This window comes from Ovis aries, chromosome 6, assembly GCF_016772045.2.
Source record: "Ovis aries strain OAR_USU_Benz2616 breed Rambouillet chromosome 6, ARS-UI_Ramb_v3.0, whole genome shotgun sequence".
NCBI lineage: Eukaryota > Metazoa > Chordata > Mammalia > Artiodactyla > Bovidae > Ovis > Ovis aries.
The window spans coordinates 105,647,852-105,664,884 of NC_056059.1; positions in this window are offsets into that span (position 1 = coordinate 105,647,852).

Here is a 17,033-nt window from a genome sequence, read left to right on the forward strand (position 1 = left end):
AACTGAAACTGAAGATGTTTTGGCTCTGAAAACAAACATTTTAACCATAAGTGTATCAACACTGACAAATCTTTCCCAAGCAAGTATTTCCCAGTATAAAATGCACTGAACAAATTAAATGTATTGATCCCTTTTCTCTTTGGTGCAATTAAGTGATTTACAACATCACTTTCCATTTTCTTTTTTCAAATCTTAGTAAATTTATTTTCATTGAATCAATTATTTTCTTGGAAAACCTCACAGTGAAATTTTGATTCATCAGTCAGTTTCTTTTCTCCACATCAAATTTCATGCATATCTTCTGCCATTGTGTCTTCTGTTGGGGGAGGGGGGGGAAGGGAATTACTTTTAGCAAATTATCATTTAATTTTGCCACTGTCAGGTTGATTTTTTTTATTGATTTACATCAGTAATATTCATTGTGAATTAGATTAAAAACTAATAATTTGGATTTATCGTTCAGCTGACCCATGAGAAATTTGTGAGCAAATCTTCTCAGTTGTCCTAGGACTGGTGTTTTGTCCTGGACTGACAAATTATACCACTAATTTGATTTTTTAAGATACTGCCCATTAGGTTGAATATTGTAGCTCATTGTTTATACTGTGGAGCAGAGAGAAAGAATAGGGTCAAGATGGCAGGATAAAAAGACTTGAGTCCTTATTTCAGCTCAAGAGGCTGCAAAGAGCAAAGCACAGTGCTTTGTAGCGGGATCCGCGATCCTTGGTGACATTGGTCACCAGTGGGCAGGTGGGTGCTTGGGTCTTAATAGCACACCTGAACCAAACACTCCAGGGTTTCTTGTTGTAGCTTCACGAATGAGTTTAGGTCATTGCTAAGAGCCCTTTTATTGCAGGCAGTTGGTGTAATATAGTGGCTAGATGTAAGAGAAGAGTAGGGTTTGAATTTTGGCTCAGTGCTCGCTACCTGTGTTACCCTGGGCAAGTGTCTTTGCTTTCTGAGCATTTGCTTCCAGGTCTGAAAAATAGCGATGATACCTATCTCATGGGATGCAGAGCACGACTCTTGGCACCAGGTACATGTCCCATAGTTTGAGTTCTTGTTTTCAGAATTAATGAATTAACTGCAGAACACTTACACGTAAGCACTACAGATGTGTCGAACCTTCTCCCTTCCCCCTCCCCCTCCTCCTCCTCCTTGTCCTCCTCTTCTTCTCCTTCTCCCCTTTCTTTCTCTCTTTCTCTCATTGGCTCTGTTTCTCTGGAGAAAGTGAAAGTGTCAGCCACTCAGTCATATCTGACTCTTAGCGACCCCGTGGACTCTAGCCCACCAGGCTCCTCTGTCCAGGGGATTCTCCAGGCAAGAATACTGGAGTGGGTTGCCATTTCCTCCTTCAGGGGATCTTCTCGACCCAGGGATCAAACCCAGGTCTCCTGCGTTGCAGGCAGATTCTTTACCATCTGGCGAATCCTGACTATTACAGTCTCTAACTTGCTGTTAAGTGGACCTGAGGCCTTGGAAGCCAAACAATTTCAGTGACTAATTCTGGAAGTCGGAGGGGTAAGGTTGGTGGCCAGCAATGCAGCAGTTCACAATAGGGTTTACCATTAAATGGTCTGAGAATCTAGGCAGCAGAATCTATTTTTGAGGGTCTAGTGAGGGCCCTGAACTTTGTTCTCATGTGGCAAAAACTCTGGCACTGGACTGGGGAAAGGGGCCCATGAGAAAGACATGTCTAACCAGCATAGTCTGGGAAGGGTAGTATAGCTGCAATTGCATAGCTACGGTCCAGGCTGATCTCTAAATAGGTTAATTTATTCATTCCTGGACTGACTCATTACAAGAGGCAGTATGGCAGGATTTATGACACTTAGGCTTAGGAGTTAGGTTGCTAGTTTAGAATCCCAGCTGTCGCACCTACTGGCTATGTGGCCTTGGGGAACTTATGCCTCAGTTTCCCAATCTATTGAATGGGGATGCTGTAAGGATTAGAAGGGATACTTTATATAAAGCACTTAGAACAATCCCTGGCACATTGTTAGTACTGAATTAGCTTTATATAGTGCAATGCGTGTATGCTCACTCATGTTTGACTCTTTGTGACTCTGTGCACTGTAGCCCGCCAGGCTCCTCTGGGCATGGGATTTTGCCAGCAAGAATACTGGAGTGGGTTGCCATTGCCTCCTCCAGGGGATCTTCCTGTCCCAGGGATGGAACCCATGTCTCTTGCATTGGGAGGCAGATTCTTTACCACTGCGTCACCTGGGAAGCCCCATATAATGTAGTAGTCAGGCTCTATTGTGATAATACTGCTTAACGAACAATCCCGAACATCTCAGGGCTAACAACAGACATTTACCTTTCATGTTCATAGGTAAGGTGCGGCTCTGTAGGACTCTAACGAGTCTGGCTAGGTTCAGATGGTCCCAGGGCTAGGCTGTGAGTTGGATTCATGTCTGATTCACTTGGCTCTTCCTAGGGGGTCCAGGAAAGGAGCCCCAGCTCTCTGAGGCATGTCTCACTTAATGCCTCTCCTGGATGGAGGCATCTCTAAGTTTGTTCACATTCCATTGGCCAAAGTAGGTTGCACGGCCAGGCTTACCATCAGTGGGGTGGTCATGAAGGGAGGGGAAGCAAATGTTTTCTTCTGAACAATAAATATATAATAACACAACTTCCCACAGCATTATCAAATGTTTCTTGAGTGCTTAATAGCTACCAGGAAATGTTCCGAGCACAGGGATCCAGAGGTGAATCAGACAATGACTCAGCCCTCAAGGACACTCTCAGCACCAAGTGATCCCTGCAGTAGCTGGGGGCACTGCCACCCTCCCAGGAGAACTTCACCCCTCCGGGGGTCCAGCAAGAATGATTTTAATTCTCACGAGCTCCATACATCAGGTATCACATCTCCATTTTACATATGAGGAAACCGAGACTCTGAGAGGTTAAGTCACTTTCTTTTGGTCCCACAGCCAGGAAATAATTGAGCCTGGACCCAAAGTCTGGCCTGATTGTCCCAAGGCTCCAGTCATTGTGCTGGACCCAAGTGTCAAGTCAAGGTCAGGAGGGCCACGATGAGAACTGATGAAGACTCCCATTCCTGGCAGAAGGCCGATCCTTGGTCTCCATGAACACGAGCTCTGGTAGAGACGTTTGCAAGCCTAGATCTTCGCAGCTGGACTAGTGGCTTCAACCGTCTGAAGGGCAGACTCAACAACTGCCAACCGAGCATGCTGTCAGAAGATGCTTTCTGTGTGGCCCTGCAATGCTAAGTCCCCAGGCCCGAGCCCAGTGTGCCTTCCTGGTGTTCCTGGTTGCCTAGAGTTTTCATCCCCTTTGTCCCCAGTGCTGGGCGCCTTCTCTATTTAAGTATTATCCTAGGTGATCACTGCTTATAGAAAGCGCATATTCTTCATTTTCATTGACAGAGTTCCCAGAGCTCTAGCCGGTGCCTGGCACCGACCAGGGGCTGAATGAGGGTGTGTGGAGGGCTTCCCTGGGGGCTTAGTGTAAAGACTCTGCTTGCCGATGCAGGAGACACGGGTTCCATCCCTGATATGGGAAGATCCCACGTGCTGTAGAGCAGCTAAGCCCATGCGCCACAACTACTGAGCCTGTGCTCCAAAGCCTGGGGGCTGCGGCCACTGAAGCCCCTGCGCCCTAGAGCCTGCGCTCTGCAACAAGAGAAGCCACGGCAACGAGAAGCCCAAGCGCTGTGACTAGAGGGCAGCCCCTACTTTCTGCAACTAGAGACAAGCTGGAGCAGCAAAGAAGACCCAGTGCAGCCAAAAATAAAATAAGTAAATATAAAACTATTAAAGAAAAAAGAGTGTAGAGTGAGTGAACGAATGGCTGGATCACTAGAGGCTGCTGAGTCCCCTGGAAGGAGAGCAGGTGAGATTTCTTTTTGTTATGCCCTCTCTCAAATCTCTGGAGGCATTATAACCAGGATGGGTCTGGAGCATGGAAACACCAGAGTCCCCCCAGGGACACAGGCACAGAAGCGAAGAATTGACTCTTCCTTGGGTATCTCAATAAAATTGGGATGGGATGCCTTCGTCTTTTATCTTCTGAGAAGTAACCTCGATGTCCACAGCGCTCCATAAGCTGACATTAACCCTTAACCCAAATACTCACCTGATGAAAAGCAGATAGTCCAGATGAGTCAGCAGCGGTACCTCCCCCATCAGTCCAGAGTACTTGCGTGGTCGCAGACCTGCACCCCCACGTCCACGCCAGTCAGAGCCTGCCAGAGAAGCCTGATTTTCTTTGTGGGTTATTTATAACCAAATCACAGCGGGAATCATTATGGAAAGAGAGCTGCTTTCCTTGCCTCCCCCAAGGCTGTCAATCTCTCCATTTCAGGTAAGGCTTCTGGCTGCAGTGATAAGACTTAATGAATCGGCTTGTGAATTGGAGAGTGCTAAGGGCAAAGGAGTCTTATCTTTAAGAGACAAAGAACCCCAGAGACAGAAAGAGGTTTTCTGGTCTAACTATCCCATGCCACAGATGGAAAAACTGGAGGATCAAAGATGTTAAATTAGTTGTTGAAGACAGAGAGTTAGGAAGTGGGTGGGTACTTGGAAATATGAATCTTCAGTTCTAATTTAGGTTTAATCACTCATAAGATGCATGATTTAGAGCTGGTTACTCAGTGTTTCTGAGTTTTCTTTACTAGCAGCTGGGGGGAGGAATATCTATCCTGTGATGATTAGAGATGAATGTCTAAGTAGGTGGCTTATGGGAGTTGCTCCAGTGATGCTGAAGGAAAAGAGTTAGTATTGGATTTACTGTTCTCTTCCCATCCCTGCACATGGCCTCCACCAGCTTCATGCTGCAGAACAACAGACTTATGTGTTCCCTGCCTTCTCAATGTGACTCATTTTGATTTTTCATGGAAACAGAATAAGCAGGATCTATGGGAGTTCTCGGGGTTTCCCAGGGCGGCTCTAGTGGTAAAGAATTCACCTGCCAGTGCAGGAGAGACAGAAGAGGTCTGGGTTCTATCCCTGGTCGAGAAGATTCCCTGGAGGAGGGAATGGCTACTCACTCCAGTATTCTGGCCTGAAGAATCCCATGGACAGAGGAGCCTGGTGGGCTATGGTCCATAGGGTCACAAAGAGTTGGACACGACTGACCCACTTAGCAGGCAGCACATGGAAGTTCTTATTCCTCTAGATGAACAGTACTTACTAGCAGGAGGGCTCAGCGTGGGACTGAGGGAAAGCTATTCTTGCTCCATGAGCTTCAGGAACGCGGTCCCTCGGTGTGTTCTTGGTGTTTGGTGAATTGCTCTGCAGAGGAGCTTTTTAGGGCTCCCTCCCACAGAGGCCTCTGTCTCCTCAGCTCCTCTAAATAGCAGTTCTGGTGAATTCTCAAAAGATAGCCATCCACAAGCCAAGGAGGGAGGACTCAAGAAGAAGCCGACCCGGCTGACGCCTTGATCTTGGACCTCCAGCCTCCAGAACTGGGATGACAAACTTGTACTGTTTAAGCTGCCTGGTCCATTGTGTTTTGTCATATTTTGTCATGACCCATCTAGAAAACCAATAGGGTCAGTTGCACTGCCTGTGGTTGGAGATGAGTGAGGCTACATTAACAACAACAACTTTCCCTACCTTCATTTATTAGGAACACAGCTCCTCCTCCGGATGCATACACAAACACCCACACGGGAGGAGCTAACGCCATCAAGGACAGAACTGGGGGACAGTGGGACCTTACTGAACACCAGTCAGTGTGCCTGAATTGGGCGCCGCTGGGAATTCTTCCTCAGACGTGAGCCAGTCAGAGGCTTGGAAGTCACTTGCCAGTCGGGGTCTGCCTTCTTTTGTTGCCTTTGCAGACCTTTCTTCTGCCATGTGCTCTGGACGCATCGCTCAGTCACCACTGTTGCTCCAGCTGATAGCCAGCCGACCGCCTGGCACATGAAAGAGGCCATCCTCTATCCAGCTGTCTCAGCTGATCCACCATCTGACCCCAGATGCAAGAGCAAACCCAGCCAAGATCAACCCAGAAGGCCCTCCCGCTGACCCAGACACTCATGAGCTAAACAATTTCAGGCAAGGTTTCCTACAGCTGTGGCTATAGCTAGTTGAGGGTAACCATAACCTAAAAGAGGAAGAGCCGGTTGAGGGTGTGGTCCACCGTGGGTTCAACGGCCCCCACCAGAGACGCTGTAGGAAGCTGTGTAGACTGAAGGGCAACATTATAAGCTGAGGGACAGGAAGTGAGGCATTTACTCAGCAGTTTTCATTCCTGAATGTAAAGAGCTGTTTCCTTGGGCATTAACTCTCCTGAACTTCCCAGCTGTGGGACTCAGCCAGCTTCCATAGCTTCAGAGAAAGCCTTGAGGTAGAAGAATTGGGAGATCAGACAGCCCTTGCGATGAGAAGCCTTCTGGGTGCTTGGGAACTGTCCATCTTTCACACTTCACAGCAGTCAGAGGTGGGCCCAGAAGATGCGGGGTGAGTGCTAATGGAATCTACCGCCGATGGACAGGGTCCCAGGGAAGGAGGGAGACTGCCTTCAGAGAGGGAGTTTGAGAGTGCTCTGTAGACTGCCGAATATATGAATTGCAATGGTTATTCTTAATATGTGGGGGGATACCTTTGACTGTAAACATTTCAAGCAAAGGGGGAGTAGACACAGGCCTCCAGGAGCCTGGTGGGGGAATCTGTGCTGGGGCTGCAGACCTGGAGAATTCTTCTCCATTCCATGCAAACGGCTCACTGGAGGAGGCTGTCTGCTTTGCTCAGTGTGGCCGTGTTCCTGCTTCTGTAAGGACACGGATTATGAGCACGAAATAAGTGCTTGTTAGCCAAGCTTATTTACTCAGGGACTAAGTCTGTTCAATGGCCATTCCAATGGAAGAAGAGAAACATGTGTGTATGTTTGACTAGAGATGGGGGATTCACAGATGAACGGTTTGGGGAGAAATGTTTCCTACACGTGCTTTTTTTTTTTTTTAAAAGCCAGAATTTGAAAAGAAATGAATTTCAAGGAAGTGGCAGTGTGTGGATACTGACAGAGAGTGAAAAATGAAATACTGGGCTCGGGGCCGACCCCAGGCAACACTTCCTGATGTGTTCAGGAGGAGACAGTCAGCACCGTGGGACAGATGGGCTCTGCATGCACGTGGAGGATGGGACAGAATATTCTCTTTAGCAATTCATCTCCCCCAGAGGATGGGCAGGAAGTCAGGGTCCCTAATCTTGTCTCCCTCAGAGGTCCCAAAGGAAGTTGATCAAGAGAACATTTTGGGGGCAGATCTCAAATAACTTCTCCAGGAATACCTGTAGGTACCAGATTTCATGAACATGTCATTAACCCACTTCCTTCACAGGTAGGTGGTCCCAGGGAAAATGAGACTTGCTCAGTGTGTATCATGGGAGGAGGACTGGCCAGGGAATCAGAAGGGCTGGCACCTGGCTTGGCACTACCTTGCTGTTTGATCTGAACAAACTACTTATCTTCTGTAGGTTTCAATATGTCCAACTCTTTCTGTTTTTCTCATCTGTAAGGTAGGGGTAATAATAGCTGGGTTGTTTGAAGATTGAATATAGATTCATGGAAAATGCTGGGAGCAGCCTGGCACATACTATGACCTGTAGGCTGTTACTGTGATGATGACATGATATGATGATGAGCTGGGCTTTTATGATTTTACTACCTCACCTAGTGATATTGTCATTTATTGATTGTGTCTCTACCATGAACTACACTAAGTTCTTTCTATACATTTTGTCGTTCAGTCACTAAGTCGTGATCAACTCTTTGTGACCCTATGAACTGCGGCACACCAGGAGTCCCTGTCCTTCACTGTCTCCCAGAGTCTGCTTAAACTCATGTCCATTGAGTCAGTAATGCCATCCAACCATCTCATTCTCTGCTGCCCCCTTCTCCTCCTGCCCCCAATCTGTCCCATCATCAGGGTCTTTTCCAATGAGTCAGCTCTTCCCATCAAGTGGCCGAGTATTGGAGCTTCAGTATCAGTCTTTCCAATGAATATTCAGGGTCAATTTCCTTTAGGATTGACTACACATTACATTATTAGTTTTAATTTTCAAAACAACAATTAAAATAGGCAATATTCTTCCTATTTTACAGATGAGAAAACTAAAACTCAAGAAACTTTTGCTACTTTCCCAAGACCCCCCAAAAGCCAGTAAACCAGCAAAGTTAGGATTCAATCCCCACCTGAAATCTCAGTACCACTAAGAGTAATTCACTGTCCATCAAGAAAGACCAGGGTAAATCTTTGACTTCCTGCTTTACAGAGACACTTTCCATCTCTCTCTGAACCCTTTTTCTGATCGAATATTCTTAGTAGCACTTATTATTATTTGATATTAAGTTATATGTCTATGATCTGTCTGGCTCATGGAAGGTAAATTCTGGGAGGACAGTGTTCTTTAACTGTGGTGTCCCCAGCACCGAGAACTCAGCTGACACATAGTAGACTCTCAATAAATATTTGTTGGATCAGTGAATGAATGGTACACTTATTAAACACCTCCTGTGTGCTAGTGAATGTATTAGAGCCTCCAGATACAATAGTCACCAATGTAGATTGCTTCCGTATTGGGATAAAGCTTGGAGGAAGTTATAATGTAGTAGGTCTAGCTTCACAGTGATCTGGGAAAATGGGCTTTCTCACCCTACGTGGTCCTTCTCTTAAAAGCTTGGGAAATGGCACTCTGCTCAGGGCAGATGGGAGGTGCTGAAGAGGATGCACTTGACTTGAAGTAGCTTTTGGGGAGATGCTGGTACTGGCCAGAGGTGCACCTGATGGGCTTTCAGGACTCTTAAAGACTGGAAGAGACCAAATCCACCAATTTTTTTTTTTTTTTTCTGAGCTGCGTTCTCAGTCCACGCTTTGACTTGCCTGGCGTGGGCAGGTGTTTATGTGCAGTTTGGGCTTCAGTGCTGGGGTCTGAGTACAGAGAGATTGACCCTGTTTCACAAAATAACCCCAGCTCCGAGTTGCATCCATCCTCTTGGTGTGTGGACAGAGGAGAACTGTCATGACTCTTGAACAGAGGAGGTGGCTCCCTCATGAGGGACAGTTCGGGTGAGGTCTGCTCCCTCTTGCCTTTGTGTCTGTCTGGCCTCGGTCACCTGTCATCTCCTCCTCTGGCTCAGGGCTGCTGCCATATGCAAGTGCTGCGTCCCTGGAACACACCAGGCTGTTTCATGTTCCCATGTTTCCACTGATTCTATTTCTTCAAGAATGCTCTTTCTCCCTTCTGTGTTATGCATTCCTACACTCCTTCAAGGTTGAACTGAAGTATCTTCTCCTCCAGGAAGCCATCCCACCTTGCCATCACCTTCCCTGCTCTCCTTAGAATCCATAGCCCTTTTTGACATTTGCCACAGACTTCTGCCCACTGAACTGAGCTCTTGAAAAGCAGGCACCATTCATTCTGCTCCCTCATTCACTGCTCACTCCCAGTGTACAGCATTTTTGCATGATGGATACTTATCAACTGAATGAATGATTGTTCAAAGACTCTATAAACTCAAATAACCAGCATTGATCTCAGGAATCATATTGACCTTGCTGGGGTGTAGGGGCCAGGGTGCCCCAAATCAGCCTTAGTCTTGATGGAGGATTTGGCTAGAATCCAAGATCAGTCACCCAAATCCTTGGCCAGTGCCAGCAGCCAGGGCCATTTCTCCAACATCTGCAGAAATGCTGGTCACCTGTGTGCTTCTTATTACTCTCTAGGCTCTGGGTTGAAATCATAACACAGCATCCTTATCTTTCGAGCGAGTTTGAATGCTGTGGACCTCTGGGAGCCCCTGCATTAGTCTGCTCCAGGCTTTGTTCAGCTCTTCAGTCCCACCATACCCTGCCATCTGGCAGCTGGGTCAACTCAAAGGCAGGATGGAACCAGAAATCAAGTTCACTCTTTCCAAGGAGGTGCCCTGGCTCCTCGGCTCTGTCTTTGATCAGGCGGAAGCTGCCTGCCACGGTGTCTGGGCTGGACTTTCGGGCTTGTGTTCACTCCTCTGTAGCAGCTGTGCACAGCTTCCCTTTACCGCAGGCCAGACTTTTCTCAGACAGCCTATTTCCATTTTGATGAGGCTCTGGGCACCCTGGGGCCAGCATCGGTCCATCCTGGTGTCCTTGGCAGTTGGCATATTACACACCTATCTTTCAGGAGCCTTTGATCACATTGAAACTTTAAAGCACAGGTTTGGGGCTTCTGCTGATGCTCTGCCTGTATCAGACACAGTAGGGGCTGGTCAGCCTTTGGGGTGGTGAGTGGTACCCTGCTGAGGGACTGGGTGTGGTCAGTCTCAGGTCGAGGGGTCATAGTCGTACTCTGGGGCATGGGGCTAAACAATGCTTTTACCCCTAAACCAGATAATGAGTTGGTTGTTGCAAGGGCTGTGGTTTTCCACATGAGGAAACTGAGGCTCAGTGGGGCTACAGAACCTGGTAGAAACAGCTTCCTTGGGGGGGTCAGCCAAGGACAGGTGGGCCTTGAAATGAGACTTGGAGGATAGGTAGGAGTTTTCCAGGGTAAAAGAGATGGAAAGGCATTCAAGGCAGAGGGAATAGCACCTGCAAAATCTTAGAGTGGTAAAGGAATGAAGCTCAGGCAGGGATGGCAGATGGGGCCAGAGAAGAGGGTTTAAGGAGGTACACGGAGAGGGTGGGGAGATCCAGATCGCAGTGTGAAGGGCCCTGTGGGTGGTGCAAAGGGGCTGTAACAGGGAGTCGCAGAATTTTGAGGAGGACATAACATGACAGATCTGTGCTTTAGAATGATCCGTGTGTTGCTCTAGGGGCAGTGGTTTGAGGGACAGCAGTTCTGGAGCTATTGCAATGATGCAGCCGCGTGATGATGAAGCTCTGGATGGCAGGACAGGGGGAGGGCGGAGAGGAAAGGGAAACACACCCTTAGCATCATTAGGGCTTGGATGCTGACTGTGTGTTGAGGGAGAGGAAGGCAGAGGCTGGAGGCCCTCGGACAGGTGAGGGATGCTGCTGTTCCCTGAGTCAAGGCGACGGAAGGAGCAAGAGGTGTGATACAGGAGGGGTGGACACGCTGATTTGCAGCACCCCCGACAGCGTCCAGGGGGCGCTGTCCAGCTGGTACCGAAACCAGGTCTCCTGCTGGGAAGGGGGTTCTGAACGGTAGGAGGCGGTATCTGGCAGTCTTCAGCTGGCCGGGTTGTTGAAACCACAGAAGTGAGAGATACCGCCCTGGGATGGCATTTAAATGTGAGATGGGATGAAGGCTGAAGGTGGCTCCTCAGTAAGAATAGGAAGAGCGTGAGTCAGCAAGGAAAGCTGAGCGGGAATGCTCAGGGAAGAGGGCGGCCCCGGTGACCCCATGTCGAATGATTCAGCGTGCTACAGGTCACTAACCTCCCCAGGCGGGTTGGAGAAGTGTTCTGGAGGAGATCCCTGAACTTGAGCCTTGAAAAGTGACTGCAGCTAGTGAGGAAGGGGGGGTTTGGGGAGGACAAAGAAGTTAAAGACACACCGAGGGGTAACATGGGACTCTAATCGGTGACATTCTGGGCAAAACCCAGAAGCGGGCTAATGAAGGATCAATTCCTTGGCTCTGGATATCTTCCCAGTACAGCCACCTGACCAGGTCATTCTTGTGCTTCAAAAAACGTTCAAAGTCCCCAGAGGCTCTGTCCGGTTTCCTTCCGAGGGTTCCGGGGATGGTTATAGCTCTTTCATCCCTCCTGGCTAACTATGTTTGGAAAAGAGTGGGTTAGACAGTTAACTGGGTTTCCATACTTCCAGACCTCTCAAAACTTTCAGTGCACTCTGTGAGTGTCCTCAAAAGGGGATTATAGAAGAGGTTTCCCAAACCCCAGTGACCACAGAACCCCTCTTTCCTGGGGGACCCCGGGGTCTGGAATTTCAAGAACTGTTTGCCTTCAGTACAGAGTCCTTATTTCTCAAAATGGCATGCAAGGTCCTGTTTACTTCTTTTAAAAAAAATTATTTTTGGCCATGCTGGGTCTTCATTGCTGCACGCGGGCTTTCTCTAGCTGCAGAGGGTGGGGCTACTCATCACTGTGGTCACAGGCTGCTCACCGAGGTGGTTTCCCTTGTTGCAGAGCACACAGGCTTCACTAACAGCAGCACACAGGCCCAGTAGTCATGGTGCGTGGGCTCAGTTACTTTGCAGCCTGTGGGATCTTTCCGGACCAGGGACTGAAACTGTGTCCTCTGCACTGGCAGGTGGATTTGTAACCATTGGGCCGCCAGGGAAGTCTTGCTTGCTTCTTGAGTCTAGAGTCTCACTACATCTTCCCGCCCTCCTAGAACCCCCTGTGCTCTGGCCACACCAGCCACTAGCGTGTTCCCTGTGTGCTATATCAGCATTTGTTGTTGGATCTCTGAGTAGTAGCTTTTTCCCTTTTGAGGGCAAGGCCCTTTCTCTTATCTGGGGCTCTCTTCAGTGAGAGCCCGCCTCCTCCAGGAAGTCTTCTCTGATTCTCTCAGTTGGGTTAAGTGCCTTGCCTGAATTCTGTAATGCACCTTGCTTGCCTCCCTCCATAGCAGCACTTTCTGTGGTGCTGAAATCGAGCACCTGCTGCCTTTCTCATCAGACTTTGCTCTCTTCGATGGCACAGTTGGGCTGGATTCATTGCTTGATTCCCGGGGTTGGCCATATTCTGAGAGCTTCTAATCATGGTTTTGAGTTCATGGAAAGATGGAGAGGCAGAGACAGAGATTGTTGTATAAAATGTCTTCAGGGCCAATATTCTTTGGCCTACTGTTACAAACCTACCAGCCTTTCCTTACATTCTAGAGACCTGTCCAGTGTAAAAGACACTTTCTCATAACTCTCACACTTCCTGAGATGATAAGTGTAGTTTCATACTTGATTATAACTTAAAAAGAAATTTTGGCATGCTGCCACCAGTGCTTTGCATACACAAAGGAAGACTGTCCACACATGGGATGGAGCCTCATAAACCCAGTCTCTGAGAAAGGCTGGTCCTCCCTTTTACATCCCGTTTGCAAGGTGAGCAGCACTGTGAGTCCTGGAAGGAACATTGTCTTCTGGCTTAGGAATCTTTCCCCTCTGTCTTATTTGGTCTTGCGCTCAGAGCTGTCCTGAATAACCCCAGGGGGGCGCCATTCATGAAAAGGAAGAGGCAACAGGATGGCCCTGGCTTGGACTCTCCCTGGAAGGCACCGGTTCCTTCTTGTTTCAGACACTGGGCTTTCAATGCAGCCCTGGAGGTGGGAAACATTTGCATTTTGGTCAACTGGCCTTTCTTGGGAGGCCTATGATGCAACTGAGCAAAAAGAGGTAGGATCAACATGCCTCATTCTGGAGATGATTATAATTTGCCCTAATTTGGAAAAATCCATTTTCATTGAAAAAGATCCTGATGCTGGAAGAGATTGAAGGCAACAGGAGAAGAGGGCGACAGAGGATGAGATGGTTAGATAGCATCACTGACTCAATGGACGTGAGTTTGAGCAGGCTCTGGGAGATGGTGACAGACAGGGAAGCCTGGTGTGCTGCAGTCCATGGAGTCGCAAGGAGTTGGAACATGACTTAGTGACTGAAAACAACAATAAGTTTATCTTGTGACATGATGTGGCATGGTGAAATCAACATTGGACTAGGATTTAGAGTATTTTGGTTCAAATATAAACTTCATCACGCATTATCTAAGAAATCTTGGGCAGGTCCCCAGACTTCAGATTAAATTTTTTTTTTACCATATACAAATGGTACAAGGTGGTGGGGCAGAGTGAGTGGGTCAGAAGTCCTTGGGGGTCATGTCCCCAATCCAGCCTCAGACTCAGATGCTGAGGTCCCTGGGGGCACTGGTGTTGGGCTCAGAGGCTGTGGAGCATCTGATTAGTGGGGGTTGGAGGGATGGTGTTGGTGGGGGTAGTCAGATGACTTCTCCATGCTAGCATAAATCACTCTGCTCACCACCAGGGGGGAGATGGTTCAGGGAGGGTCTCGGGCATATTGTGGTAGGGAGAAGAGAGCGGAGTGGTTAAGGTAGAAGAGGAAACACAGGGAAAGGCTGCAGAGAGGCAGCAGTGTGGGACAGTCCCAAACAATCCCGCCTGGCCTGCATGGCTCACCACATCCTGCCCTCTCCCAGCCTCTTTTGGGATCAGTTATTCAACCTTGGAAATAGGAAAAGGAGTACGTCAAGGCTGTATCCTGTCACCCTGCTTATTTAACTTCTATGCAGAGTACATCATGAGAAACGTTGGACTGAAAGAAACACAAGCTGGAATCAAGATTGCCGGGAGAAATATCAATAACCTCAGATATGCAGATGACACCACCCTTATGGCAGAAAGTGAAGAGGAGCTAAGGAGCCTCTTGATGAAAGTGAAAGAGGAGAGTGAAAAAGTTGGCCTAAAGCTCAACATTCAGAAGACGAAGATCATGGCATCCGGTCCCATCACTTCATGGGAAATAGATGGGGAAACAGTGGAAACAGTGTCAGACTTTATTTTTTTGGGGCCTCAGAATCACTGTAGATGGTGACTGCAGCCATCAAATTAAAAGACGCTTACTCCTTGGAGGAAAAGTTATGATCAACCTAGATAGCATATTCAAAAGCAGAGACATTACTTTGCCGACTAAGGTATGTTTAGTCAAGGCTATGGTTTTCCCAGTGGTCATGTATGGATGTGAGAGTTGGACTGTGAAGAAGGCTGAGCGCCAAAGAATTGAGGCTTTTGAACTGTGGTGTTGGAGAAGACTCTTGAGAATCCCTTGGACTGCAAGGAGATCCAACCAGTCCATTCTGAAGGAGATCAGCCCTGGGATTTCTTTGGAGGGAATGATGCTAAAGCTGAAACTCCAGTACTTTGGCCACCTCATGCAAAGAGTTGACTCATTGGAAAAAACTCTGATGCTGGGAGGGATTGAGGGCAGGAGGAGAAGGGGACGACCGAGGATGAGATAGCTGGATGGCATCACGGACTCGATGGACGTGAGTCTGGGTGAACTCCGGGAGATGGTGATGGACAGGGAGGCCTGGCGTGCTGCGATTCATGGGGTCGCAAAGAGTCAGACAGGACTGAGCGACTGAACTGAACTGAACTGAACTGATTCAACCTTGGGGAACCCCAGTGGCTAAATGATGAGACAAATACCCGCCCTGGCAGAGTTGACATGAGGGTTAGAGAAGAATTCATCTTAGTCATTCAGCATGGCTCAGCAAATTATAGGTATTCTATTAGTATTAATTGCTTTAACCACTCCTGACCTATACAATTCTACCCTATCCACCCTCCAAAGCCCTTTATCCATGTGATGTGTTGCTAAACCAGTTCTCCCCCTTCTAGATTTGTGCATGATTGTACTCTAGAGGGCACTGGGTCCAGTTGGCCTATTCTACAGGTGGGCATTTCAGATCCATGAGTAACAGTTTGATGTTATTCTTTTTAAAATTTATTTTTTTAAATTTATTCATTTTAATTGGAGGCTAATTACTTTAAAATATTATAGTGGTTTTGTCATAGATTGATATGAATCCGCCATGGGTGTACATGTGTTTGCCATCCTGAACCCCCCTCCCACCTCCTTCCCCATCCCATCCCTGTGGGTCATCCCAGTGCACCAGCCCTGAGCACCCTGCCTCATGCATCGAACCTGGACTGGCGATCTGTTTCACATATGGTAATATACATATTTCAATGCTAGTCTCTCAAATCATCCCACCCTTGCCTTCTCCCACAGAGTCCAAAAGACTGTTCTATACATCTGTGTCTCTTTTGCTGTCTCGTATGTAAGGTTATTGTTACCATTTTTCTGAATTCCACATATCTGCATTAGTATACTGACGCTATTCTTATGTTATCATTCTCTGGCCACTGATTGAAAGTCACATCCCCAACACTTCCCGGCATGGCTCCACGTTCCGAGAGTTAGCACTACACTTGTCACCACTGGGTTTATTTTAGTGGCACATATCTCCTTCCACTTGAATGTCAGTTTCATTATAGTTCGAAATTGTTTCCTGTACCTTCATTATCCCCAGCACCTGGGACACTGCAGGACAGAATAAGTGCCCTGTGTATTAAAAGTGGTGAGGCCCTATCTTATAGGTAATGGTGGCCAGTTTTGTGACCTTGGGCAAGTTGCTTTTCTAAGTCTTAGCTTCTTCTGGGCTAAAGTCAGGACAATGATACCTGGAGATCCAGCCTGACTTCAGGCATCTCCGAGGAGGCCTCAAGGAGATGCCTTGAAGGGTAAGGTTTTTGAACCTTACCCTCACCATGGTCCGACTTTCAGCCTTAAAGATGAAATCTTCTTATACCTGAGATTTAGTTGGACCAGGAATGACTATTCCTACTGTTCTCATAAGAGACTGATATATAAGCCAGGAATGGTGATTTACTAACTTGTGCTATGGAAAACAGAATTACTGAGAAAAATCAGAGTTCAAATTGGTTTCAGCATTTTGCTGGAAGCCAAATTATAGCATGAAGCCTGTCAGGGCATTATGGAAAGAGAAAAGGGGGCGCTAGTCGATTGGTCTAAATATTTGTTATTTCTGGCATCTGGCTTTGAGAATTATGCATTCATTTCCAAAATCAGGAGGACTGGACAGGCTGGGTCTATAAGTCAGGGCATTCTTATCTTCGAGGAGACTGATGGTCTCTGCCCTGCGATGATTCAAGTTTCATTTTCAGGCTTTCATAGCTGATTATCATCACCTTATGAGAGACGGAGCTTGCCTTGGACTCTGTGAGTTTTAGTTTTATCTTTTAAACTTTTCCATCTTCTGGTCTGCTGGTGTCTCCCTCCTCGACTCTAGGTGGCTCTGAGAAAGTTGTCAATTAGATTGCACTACCCCCTGCCTGCTACTTCTGAGTTGAGCATCTGAGCAGCTCATCATCCGTGGCCACAGTGGTTGACTGGGGACATGAATGTCAGCTGAGTAGCTGAGTAATGCAATCAAAATCTTTTTGTTTGCTATCTGAACACTGGGGAACGGTAGACTATTTGCAAAGCTGGCCGCTATTATGGTCTCCCATCTCCTGTGCCCCTTTGCAATGTGACTTTAGCCACGTCCCATGAAGAGGTGGAGTCTAG